Source organism: Paramisgurnus dabryanus, chromosome 7 (genome assembly GCF_030506205.2).
Source record: "Paramisgurnus dabryanus chromosome 7, PD_genome_1.1, whole genome shotgun sequence".
Classification (NCBI taxonomy): Eukaryota; Metazoa; Chordata; class Actinopteri; order Cypriniformes; family Cobitidae; genus Paramisgurnus; species Paramisgurnus dabryanus.
The window spans coordinates 17,668,917-17,680,613 of NC_133343.1; the positions used below are offsets into that span (position 1 = coordinate 17,668,917).

The 11,697-nt window shown below is 36.5% G+C and overlaps 2 long non-coding RNA genes across 12 annotated transcripts; one reads left to right on the forward strand and one right to left on the reverse strand.

Annotated features, from left to right (window-relative positions):
- Nucleotides 1-1,025: 1,025 nt before the first annotated feature.
- LOC135718971 (uncharacterized) lies at nucleotides 1,026-6,717 on the reverse strand. Of its 11 annotated transcripts, none has more exons than XR_012337124.1 (10): nucleotides 6,214-6,717; nucleotides 5,679-5,744; nucleotides 4,982-5,013; nucleotides 4,856-4,894; nucleotides 4,693-4,776; nucleotides 3,461-4,597; nucleotides 3,238-3,271; nucleotides 2,993-3,106; nucleotides 2,790-2,911; nucleotides 1,026-1,419 (listed from the first exon to the last, which is right to left on the reverse strand). It is a non-coding gene; the product is annotated as an uncharacterized lncRNA (long non-coding RNA). The 11 variants fall into 11 exon arrangements; XR_012337121.1 differs by having other exon boundaries at nucleotides 5,637-5,744; XR_012337125.1 differs by lacking the exon at nucleotides 4,856-4,894.
- Nucleotides 5,700-11,113, forward strand: LOC135718996 (uncharacterized). Its single transcript, XR_010520980.2, has 4 exons — nucleotides 5,700-5,752; nucleotides 6,760-6,898; nucleotides 7,273-8,303; nucleotides 10,047-11,113. It is a non-coding gene; the product is annotated as an uncharacterized lncRNA (long non-coding RNA).
- The last annotated feature ends 584 nt before the right edge of the window (nucleotides 11,114-11,697 follow it).

Sequence of the window (11,697 nt, forward strand, 5' to 3'; positions counted from 1 at the left end):
TTGAAAATGTTTTATAATGGGAATATGTTAGCATTGTCCAGGGAAAACGAGTTTATTGTTGTGACTGCTAACGTAACATCACAATTTACTCTGGAATCATTGTGTGTCATGAGTTTCTTCTCCTGTAGTGTACTTATTAGTGATACTTTTCTGCATGATTTGTCTGTTGGCAACATAAACCGTTAATAATAATAATATATAAAATAATAACACAGTATGGTCTGTACTGCTCACGATACCACTGAGCATGCGCACGATCACATGACGTTAGTAGTGGGGCGTGATCAAAGGAGCAGTAGCTCATAAATATGTAAGACTAGCTCAAAACGGCACAATCTAAACTGCCCTGAAAAAGAGGCTACTAGAGATGGGTAACAATCTTTTCCTACAAGCTTTTTCGAGCAAACAACTTTTGAAACATGCTTGATGGAACTCATACACCGATATAACTTGTGGAAAAGCAGTCATAAGATGGGCACTTTAACGTTAAATGCAGAACAATAATAGGCTGTTGGTTGTACGTTGATTTGCAAGGATGCTGAAGAACATGAACATCTGAACTTTTCAAAACTATGTACAGTCTGGCTGAAGTTCATGGTGCCCGAATTGACTTAATGACAGCCGAACATTTGGATCTTTGCACCTGAAATGCTCCGATAATTCATCCACGCCACGGCATTAATTGATGTGTGACAATCCGAAATCCGGTTTGTAGAACTTCCAATGCTATTTTCCACATATCCATCCCAGCTAACACAAATACGTAATTGTTACGTAACGTCGACGTAATATGATGACCAAACTTACGTCGTGGCGACGAACCGACCCAGATAGCACGTACGTCTCAGATACGTCTTGTAAAGATCTTTACATCTGCTGACGATCGTCTTTGAATAATACGTCTTCCATATCTCTACAAGACGTATTTAAGATCTTAAAAAATTCTAAATCCTACCTGCCTGCAATGCATCCCCAGCTAACAAAAAAAGGTCCCCTGGACGTCCCCTAAATGTCCTCTGCGAACGTCCTCTGGACGTTATCGTGTAGGGTCCCCTGTTACGTCGAGCGGACGTCCGCGAAGACGTCCTCCGGACTTTCACAAGGACGTTTGCAGGACGGTCAGCGGACTTTCGGGACTTTTAGGGGACGTTCGCCTAAAGTCCTCAGCACATCGTTTTATTTCATTACAACCAATGAAATCAGACACGCTAAACATTGTTTACCACAAAGTTCTTTTATTTTAATTGAACAGTTGTAATTTTCATGTGCTCCGTGTTTGTGTGTGCGTGCGCGCGCGAGCTCCCGTGCGCGTGCCTGATCTCCCGTACGCGTCAGTCAAACGCGCTTCAGCTCCGTGTGTGTGCGTGTCTCTGGCTGTCTGCTGGACTCCCATGTCAAATATTTCCGTTGTCTTCTAACCTAAAACAACGAAATGAACACATTTAAAAGATAAGTAGTTATTATTTATTGGGGTGGTTTCCCAGACAAGGATTAGCTTAAACCAGGACTATGCCTCAGTTTAATTATGAAATATAACTAGTTTTAACAAACATGCCTTACTAAAAACATTACTTGTGTGCATTATGATGTTAAACAAAGGGCACTGATGTATTTAAGATTTCCCTGTCTGGGAAACCGCCCCGATATGTTTAAAATGTCTTGCAAAATATCTGTAGCAAACATTTAAAAGATAAGGGAGACAGAATTCTGTGCTAAAACTAGAAAGCATGCACAACTCACTTTTACCTAGTATTTTATGCTTATGGCATTATTGTTGCTGTTACAGTTCACTCAAAGTAAAGGTGGGTAAATGTGGACATACAGTTCTGTGCAAAAGTCCCTCTAAAACAATCCTGCTACACCAGCCTGACCAGCGGAAACCATACTGGGAGAATTCATATTCATATTGATTTGCATTTACACATAATATGGGTAACAAACATTACTGTGCAGAAGTCTAAGGCCACCATCATTAGCTTTGTTGTTTTAGCAAAGTTTTAATGTCCATCCATATTTATTTTTCACTCTTTTTTTAAGATACAAACAGAAAATACAGGAAAAATTTACACACAATTAAAAACAAAACAATTTTCAGAAGTAAATGTCTTTTTCAGGCATCAGTCAGTATTTAGTGTGACCTCTCTTGGCACGAAACACATCTTCAGGACTTCATTCTCCTCAAAAAAGCCTTAAGTCATTTGATGATTAGAATTAGAATTTCATTTTATTTAGGTTTAAGAGATCCTGCAGTTGCCTGCTATTGCTCAAGTTTAAGGGGAGTTTACCCTAAATACTTGACACCTCAGCTTATACTTTATACTGTTTTTAATACCACATACACATTTCCTGTATTTGCTGGTTGTATTCTAATAAAGACACCGAGAAATAATTATATATGATCACTACACAATTGCAAAAACAACTAATCTAATGGTAGCTTGCTTCTACCCTGACCAGCTACAAAATGAACATACACATCTCAGAGAGAGCATAGGTCACACAGAGTATAAAAATAGTTTACTATGACATAAAATAATGTAAGTTGGCTTATACATTGATCTTTGATATTATTGTAGGTTTTTGTGTTAAAGGCATCAAGAAGTATACTATGTAGAGTATATGATACTATATGTATCCAAAGCATCAAACATTATTTTTGTTTTAAAAATAGACTATTAATTGCTATTAATGTTTATGTACAATGTACATTCTTATTTACAACATTACAATTTACATACAATATATATACAAAAATAATTTTGAAATGTTTGGGATTCACACAGACTCACTATAATTCATTGTTAGTTGCAAGTGTGAAACTGAGCTGCTGAAATTCGCCCTGTGTAGCTGTAGCATCCTCCTATTTCCCATCTCCCAAACTGCCTCCCCTTTGAAGAAACAGATAACGAATCTACAAACAAAAACAATCCGTAATAAACATGGGTAAAACGTCAGCAGTGACTAGTAATGTTGCATGTGTTATGGCACATACCATCTTTTGAAAGTCAGCTTGGTTTGCTCATTGTCTGCTGCATTTTTCCAACCACTGCTGTGGTGTTGTCCTGTATTTGGTCTACTTTCAGAATGATTCCCCACTCCAGGATTTCTTTCAAGAATGAGTTTTGAAACATTAATAACATTACTAACTACACCAGTAAAATAAATGAACAAGTCTGTGTGGAAGAAAATGCCTATCAATATCAATAATTTAAGATAAAAAATAACAAAATACTGTACCTTGATTCATTATTGGAAGAAATTGACTGATGTGCTGCATTTGTGATAAAAAACAATTAATTAGATTTAAAAATTAATGATGTAAGTATTGTAGTAACTGTTGTAAAATGTTGAATGCTCTATCATTTGTAAGTCACTCAAGGCATATGCTAAATTAATAAATATAAATCAAGTAATCATCATTATACTACAAATACGGTACATGGCATTAAAATGTACTCACAATAAGGTGCCTCAGGCAACATCAAAACATCTTTTTGCTTTTACTTACTGGTTGCTCCTCATCTATAAAAGAATGATAATATGAAAGTAAATCATAGTTCCCTTATAGTTTCACCTGGCTTCTCAGCTGAAAAACTCCTAATTGCTGTTAATAATGATTCATTTTCTTCACTTTCAAACTGGAAATCTTATCCTCAGGTCTAGAAACAACAAGACAAAAAAGTAGTATTTGATATTATTAAGAAACTTATACAATGATTCCCACTGTTTAAAATCATGTAACAATGAATGCAGTGACAATGATATCACCTTCAATAATGATTTCACTTTCAGATAATTTACTGTCCTACTGAACTGTGAATAAATGTGCATTTAAAGAAAATAATAGACGACATGCATTTGTTTTGATCATTACAACTCTTGGTAAATATACATTACTGTGCAAAAGTCTTGGGACACCATCACCAGCTTTGTTGTTTTAGCAAAGTTTTAATGTCCATCCATATTTATTTTTCACTCTTTTTATTAAGATACCAACTGTAAATACAGGAAAAATGTACACAAAATTAAAAACAAATCCATTTTCAGAACTAAATGTCTTCTTCAGACATCAGTCAGTATTTTGTGTGACCTCTCTTGGCACTAAACACATCTTGAGCTTTTTTGAGGAGACTGAAGTCCTGAAGTCATTCGATTAGAATTAGAAATTAGGATTTAATTTCATTTAGGTTTAAGAGATCCTGCAGTTGCCTGCTATTGCTCAAGTGGAAGGAGAGTTTACCCTAAACACTTGACACCTCAGCTTATACGTTTACCGGTATATTGTTTTTAATACTACATACACATTTCCTGTATTTTCTGGTTGTATTCTAATAAAGAGACTGAGAAATAATTATATATGATCACTATACAATTGCAAAAATAACAAATCTAATGGTAGCATGGTGGCCTAAGACATTTGCACAGTACCTCACATAAACATTGTATATTTGGATTGCCAGTATTTGTTAAGGTTAAAAAGAAGTTTGGTATTACTTTGCATACTTTACCTGTGTGAGAAAATGGGCTACTCTGACTGCTTATATTGTCCACAGCTGTTTGTCCAGAATGGCACATTATTTATTTTGGTCTCAATACCCTTCAGATGGAAACAAGCATGTTTGATTATTTTTTATATGTAGCTGACCTTCATGTTTATCATTTGTATTTTATAAAACATTAACCAAATCTTACCACATTCTTTCACTCTAACCACAAGGATGGTGATACCTCAGCCTTATTTTGTTCTGTAAAATGGAGCAAAACAGCACAGGAAACCTGTAAGTAAAGTCCATATAAATCTGTAAGTTCAGCTTGCAGTACACAAAGGCAATGTACACAGTTAGCCATCTCAAACCTTAGGCTGAAATTGTTTTCCAGTGTTTTTCCCTTTTTCCTGGAAACATGTACGTTGTTTAATCTTAGTTTTTCTCAAACCAGTATCAATATTACAGAATAAGATAAGCTGATCTGCTGAACTTACCTTTTTGGAGGACATGTTTAGATGTTTAAAGGCTGAGAAAACAAAATAAAGAAAGTTAATATATATACACACACATCAAAATATATTAAATGTTAAAATGTTACCCAGATGTACCCCCAACCCTCCCAGAGCTTTTATGTATTATTATAAGAGTTTTGATTCAATTTAAGATTTTTATTTAATAGGCTTTATGTCCAGCTGCACTACTTCCTGAACTTCAGCCAGCCCATTGTTTCCTGTCTGCCATTATTGCACAAACTGATAAATCCAGGTCTGTCTGATTATTGTTGTTGTGACTACTGAGGTCAGGCACACCTGGATTAATCAGTTTGTCCAATAATGGCAGACAGGAAACAAGGAGCTGGCTGAAGTTCAGGAAGTAGTGCAGCTGGGTATAAAGCCTATTGCTACCATTAAAAAGGTTTAACCATATACCACCAAATAAAGGTTTAAAAATAAAGTCTAAACAATATATTTATAGGCTACATACATTCAGGCTGGTCCATTATGCTACACATTTTAAAAATAATTGAACCACATCTACAAACTTATTTTGGTGATTTAGCCCACAAGTTACTTAAACTGGCATGCCCATTGTTTTTACAATGAATTAAATGGCTTTTTTTAATGCGTTTGCCACAGTATTCAATCCTACACGTTATTTTACTACAGTACAGTAGGCGGCGGTATACTGTACTGTGCAGTTCGTGTCCGCATCGTCATACGCGCCAGTATTGCTGGAAGACTGCAGGAACAGAACCCCCTGGAAAGGTAAGGTAGGAGTTTTAATTTAAACCTTAAAATGTGGGTTATCATCACGACAGTTACTTTTTGCTTTGCCATTATTGAAGAATCAATTCGGCAGAATCTCGCGCACGCTCAACTTGTTCTCAAACGGAAGGCTACATCCTCCGGAGGTCGAATATGCAGGCTGCATACGTCATCAAGCCTGGTTTATTTCAGTTAAATAAACATTAAGTTACATTCGCAAGTCATAAGCATATTACAACAATTTACGATTAACTGAGAATAATAGTTAACTTTATAATTGTTAATATTCTTAAATATGACAGTCTTGATGACGTAAAAGGTATACAGCCTACAAATGCTACTTCCAGTGGTTAGCCTTCGGATTGAGGCGCAGTTACTTATATTAATACTACTTTAAAACCATATACATTTACTCTAACACTTAAACAAAGTAAGCGAGTAACTTAAATATGGCTACAAACCTTGAATGAGTTATCAAACTGCGCTCTTGAACCATAAATACTGTATATGGTAACGATGATAACGAAATCTTACTCTGTAACGAAAACTTGACGAAATTACTTACTTATCTAACAATTAACTACAAAATAAACGGGATGTGTATAAAAAATGACGAAATTTAAAGGAGCTTTTGCTTATTCCCTTCACCGAGACCGTTGTGTCAGTTGAAGTTTGACGTGTGATGCCTCGTGCCAGATAATTCAAAATGTTCTCGCACGCAGTCAGGAGGCTTTGACTTCATGCGGCGCCGCAAGACTGACAGCCGGATGACGTCAGAGTACCGCGAGAAGGATTCAAGAAATCAAATTTCGTCTCGCTCTCGCGATACTTTGACGTCATCTGGCTGTCATCTTTCCTTTTACAACACAAGTTGTTTCTATATATTAGAGACAACAATGGAATTAATAAAATCAGTGATTTTTTTGTTTGTCTTAATCTTAATTGCTGTGTGTTGTACCACTTGACAATTCATAAAAGTATAACAAGTATTTGTTTGTTTTTTGTAGATGAGTTCCTTATTAAAGAAAGGCTTGATGCTGTTTACTCCACACTCTTAGGCTGACTTTGTATTATTTGTCTGTGAAGACAGTTCACAGTTTCTGAATCCCATCAAGAATGAAGACCTGCAGGCCACCATATTGAGATGTGAGTCAAAATATATACTTTTATAACCATATATGACATTTCAATGTAGTGACATTTAAGTTTTCCTGGCTAAAATAATTGAATTTGGTAATATTTGTTAATAAGATTATTAATGAGTTATATTTGTATAATTAACTTGTATAGCAAGTTATATAGTTATATTTGTTTGAACAAATAAGGATATTGTTAATAACAAGCTAAGATCTTGAGTTTTTTGGCTATGGTTTTAAAGGATGTTTAAGAAGGGGAAAGAAAGAATAGGTAGTTTAATTTCATTTACATGCATAGTTCAGGGGGAAATTGTTCATAGAAAGCATTCAAACACAACCTAACATCTGATGCTTTTTACTGTCTCATGCTTTTCTGTGTTCCAGGGTCCGATGTCATGATATGGCGCTTTTCCAATGTAGGGTACAACTTGGCTCGGCACGATGCAGCTCAGCTCGCTTTCGTTGCTTTTCCAGTACAGTTTAGTGTCGCTTCAGAGTGGGTGAGATTATAGGCAGGGGTGCACATAACTGGTGCGTATGCTCAAATAGAAAAAATTCTAGCGTACCAACGTTGCTGGAATTTTGTTACATAGTTAGCTAATTTACTTTGACATAAAAGATTTCTTCGTGCATCAGTGGTAAGATAATTAATGTGTGTTGTTAGCAGTGATCTGCATCTCAATGCTTCAGACAGCTTGCTAGTACAAGTATACATTTATATGAGTTAGGCTAGTAGTTATTTATAAAGATTAGATAAGTTAAAAACAATAACCAGGGTTATTTTATGTACATCATTGTCTACCATGTTTAAACAAAAGCGATATGGCGAAGAGAGTAGTCAGGAGAAAAGTGATGATGTCAGCATGTAGGATGTCTGTGCTATGAATAGTGTGAGTACCAAGTAACATCTCCAGGTACTTCTTTGAGAACCAGGACAAAAAAAGTTATGTGCACCCCTGATTATAGCCTTATTGTTAAAGTTGCGTCCTCTCTACTGCCGTAACATCATCGTAAATGTGATACAAACACACACACACACACAACATGGAGCAACAGAGCATATTAATGGAATGCAGCCACAAAATCAAAATTGACAGCCACAAGTAGATTTTCCACTACCTCTCTCACATGACAGGTTCTATACAAACACCCGTGTCATCAGTACCTGTACTCCGCTGACAGAACATTTACGCCTATACTTTTGGTGCGTTTTGAATGCGGAGCCATGCGCAAAGTTACAAAACTGCCATCCAGACATGGGCGCGGTGGTGTGCTCTGCATTTTTGTAACTTTGCACATGGCTTCGCATCCGAAACCCATTACCCCTTCCCCAAAAGTGAGCTGTGCTGAACTGGGTCATACTATGCAATGGAAAAGCGCCAAAAGTGTCCTACTTCCTGGCTTGAATGATTTAGGTAAGCAAATTTATCTGATACACCAAAACCTAAAACGTTTTAATTCTTTCTTGCAGTATTAACACGGCATTTTGATCTTGATATTTATTCACATTTAATGAGATATGGAGATTTTTATCTTTTACAGATGAAGACATACATTTAAGTGAGCCGTTTTTATGTCCATACACTGCGGGCCAGCATACATGAAAGTCACCATCATGTTTCTACAGTAGCCCTAAATGGACAAACTGTTCTACAGAGCGTGTTTCGTCCATACGTTGTCTCAAGGGCTCAATATAGCAAACATACATGTAGACCGCTGATAGGCAGTATCCACGCATGTAACCACAGAAGCAGCTTGGTCAGTTTAACTCACAAATGAAGAAACAGCAGATTGTTGCGTATGTTTTGAGAAGACCAGCAGCAGTGGCGGCCGGTGACTTCTTTTTTTGAGGGCGCTCGATGCAAAGTTCATCACAACATGTATGTAGCTTGTCATGTGTGTGGTTCCTTTTTTCAAAATATGTGTTCTGCGCTATGAGAGATCCTGTAAGTGCCTGCTGCAGATGCGTCTAAAGGGTTTATGATAAAAGAGACGCTCGCTTTTGCCAGATACTCGCATAATCCCATGTGTAATCAGAGTTTAGTGTTAAGGGAGTGTCTTGTGTGTATTTTGTGAACGTGAGCGTCTCTTATCATAAACGGTTTTGACGCATGTGCAGCAGGCACTTATTTTGACAAAATATGTGATGCACATAGGATCTCTCGACACGCAGGACACATATTTTGGAAAAGGGGACCACACACATGATACTCCGAACACTTATTTTGAATTAGCGCCCCTCGAATGAGGAGTCACGAGCGCCACTGACCAGCAGTGATCGAAGTAAATAAACAGCGACTCGTTGCAGCAGTTTGAGTTAAGTCATTCCTCAACTTGGCCTATTTTTGTTCTCACCGTCGCAAATGGAAATGGCTATGATGCAGTTTTTTACCTGATGGGAGGGGTTCTAGTGAACCAATAACAGCGCTTGTGGTCCGCGTAGAACTGACACGCTGTTAAAAATCAGGCTACGCTCAGGCTATGGATAACCTACGGTGTAGACCTTACGCACAACTATAACATGGGCTTCAGAGTGACAATGACATTTTTGTCCTGTGGCAGCTACCATAGAATCACATTGCGCTTCGAAATTTAGGTTGATTGCTATTCGCAATTTCACTGCTAGATGCCACAACAAAATATAATACACCTGTAACAGATATAACTTTGAAATATGGTTTACCAAATGCTGAAATTAACATGAACTAAGATTAATAAATATTGTAGAAGTATTGTTTATTGTTAGTTCATGGTGGCAAATGCTAACAAATACAAGCTTATTGTAAAGTGTTATCTTTGCAATTTAATACTAAACTTAAAAATGTGTAATTTCAGAGGGGTTGAAGGTTAAAATGTTTTGAGCTCACTTGTTGACAGTAAACAATATAATAATATTGGGCTTGTTTTTGAAGCTGCGGTTGCTTTTTTGTCTCACGAGAGCTGGCAACACTAAAGACATTTTAGTAAGAAACCGTATAGAAAAAAGAAAAATAATAGAAAAAAAGGAAAATTATGAAATTACAAAGTACACCTTATTTTGCAGTCTAATCAACACTTTCTGACAGTTTTAAATGATGGGTGTAGAATTTGAGATATAGTTCAAGTTTATATGAGGATGTATGTCTTACCTGTATCTTTTTTCAATTGTTCTTTTCCAGAATTTTCAGCGTTGGACTTGTGTTCCGCGTGTTTGGCCTCTTTAGCACTTGTTGTTTGAAAGTCATTGCTTGCAACAGATTGAGTGAATGTCATTCTGCATTTCTGTTTGCATTGCTTTGCTTGCATTTGAATCCTTTGCAATAATAAAAGTTTTACATTTGAGCTGTAGTTGTAGATTCAAGTTTGTTTTTCCTTGATATAATGTATTTGTATAGATTTTTGCTGTGTGACAATTATATATCATGCAGTGCTTCATATATGAGAAAGACAACGCTTGAACCCCACAACACCGTATCATATTAATCAGAATAAACATTAAGTACTTGCACTTCATTTATATTTAATTGGGTGATGTGTAACTTCACAATGGTGGATTCTTTAACTATTACATGAATATGTGCATTGTGATTTCGATTTATTGACAATAGTTATGTCTTAGGAATAGTATGGAAAATCATTAACTAAAAAAGACATGGTGCCAGATCTTTTTATTCACATTAAATGTAAAATTATTGTAAAATTGTAAGTTGCTTTAATGGGATCTATGTAATAAAATCAGTAAAGGGTTGATATAAAGGCCATGTTTTAGCATACTAGTTTAAAAATTAAGAAAATAATAATAATAATTATAAAATAATATTAGATACTATAAACTACGATTTTCATTAGTAAAGTAATAGCAAAAACAGCATTTTTACTTTGATGTCTGCATGAAAGGGTAACCCTGCCTTATGGTTAAATGTGTAGTATGGGTTTATATTAAAACTGAGTGGTTTCACGTCCCCGGAAGGTCCGCCTGCGAACGTTGTCTAGCGGACCATATGCTAACGTCCTCGGAAGGTCCGCCAGCGAACGTTATTTAACGGACCATATGCGGACGTCCCCGGAAGGTCCGCCAGCGAACGTTATTTAGCGGACCATATGCGGACGTCCCCGGAAGGTCCGCCAGCGAACGTTACAATGCGGACCTTATGCGGACGTCCTCGGAAGGTCCGCCAGCGAACGTTACAATGCGGACCTCATGCGGACCTAAGAGGACGTTCGCAACGTCCGGAGGACGTCCCCTGTTTGCTGGGTCTCCGTTTGGTCTTGAATCCGATCAAACGCAGACGAATCAGCAAAGACCTCCAACTCATTTCATTTTTTAAATAAATGTCTTGTTTAATTGTTTAAAAAATATAGTCAACATGTTTTTAAGGGTTGGCATTAATTTTGAAGCAAAAAATATAATTAAATATAATTAATAAAAGCCCATATCACGTATAATAAAAAACAATGTAGACATTTTGCGTTTAATCCAAAACGTTAAAAAGGCACTTACCGTAGATAAAGCACCATGCACAAGAAAAGGTGATCTCATACTCTTTCTGACTACAAAATATTAACAAATACAAAACACACAAGAACATCATTGCCAACAGCCACTGCCCCTCTGACTGTTTTATCAGTCTGAAATGAAAAAAGTTATACATTTAATTAAATAAAACAATTGCCAACAAGCTGATTATCTTAAGGTGACCCTGCTTACTGCAATTCCTGCTTATTATAATTACTGCGTGTGACTAACATTAAGTGTGTTTGTCAACAGTTATATATCTAAGGTTGAAACCTTTGATAGTTTTTGACCCCACGCCATCCATTGAAATTGTG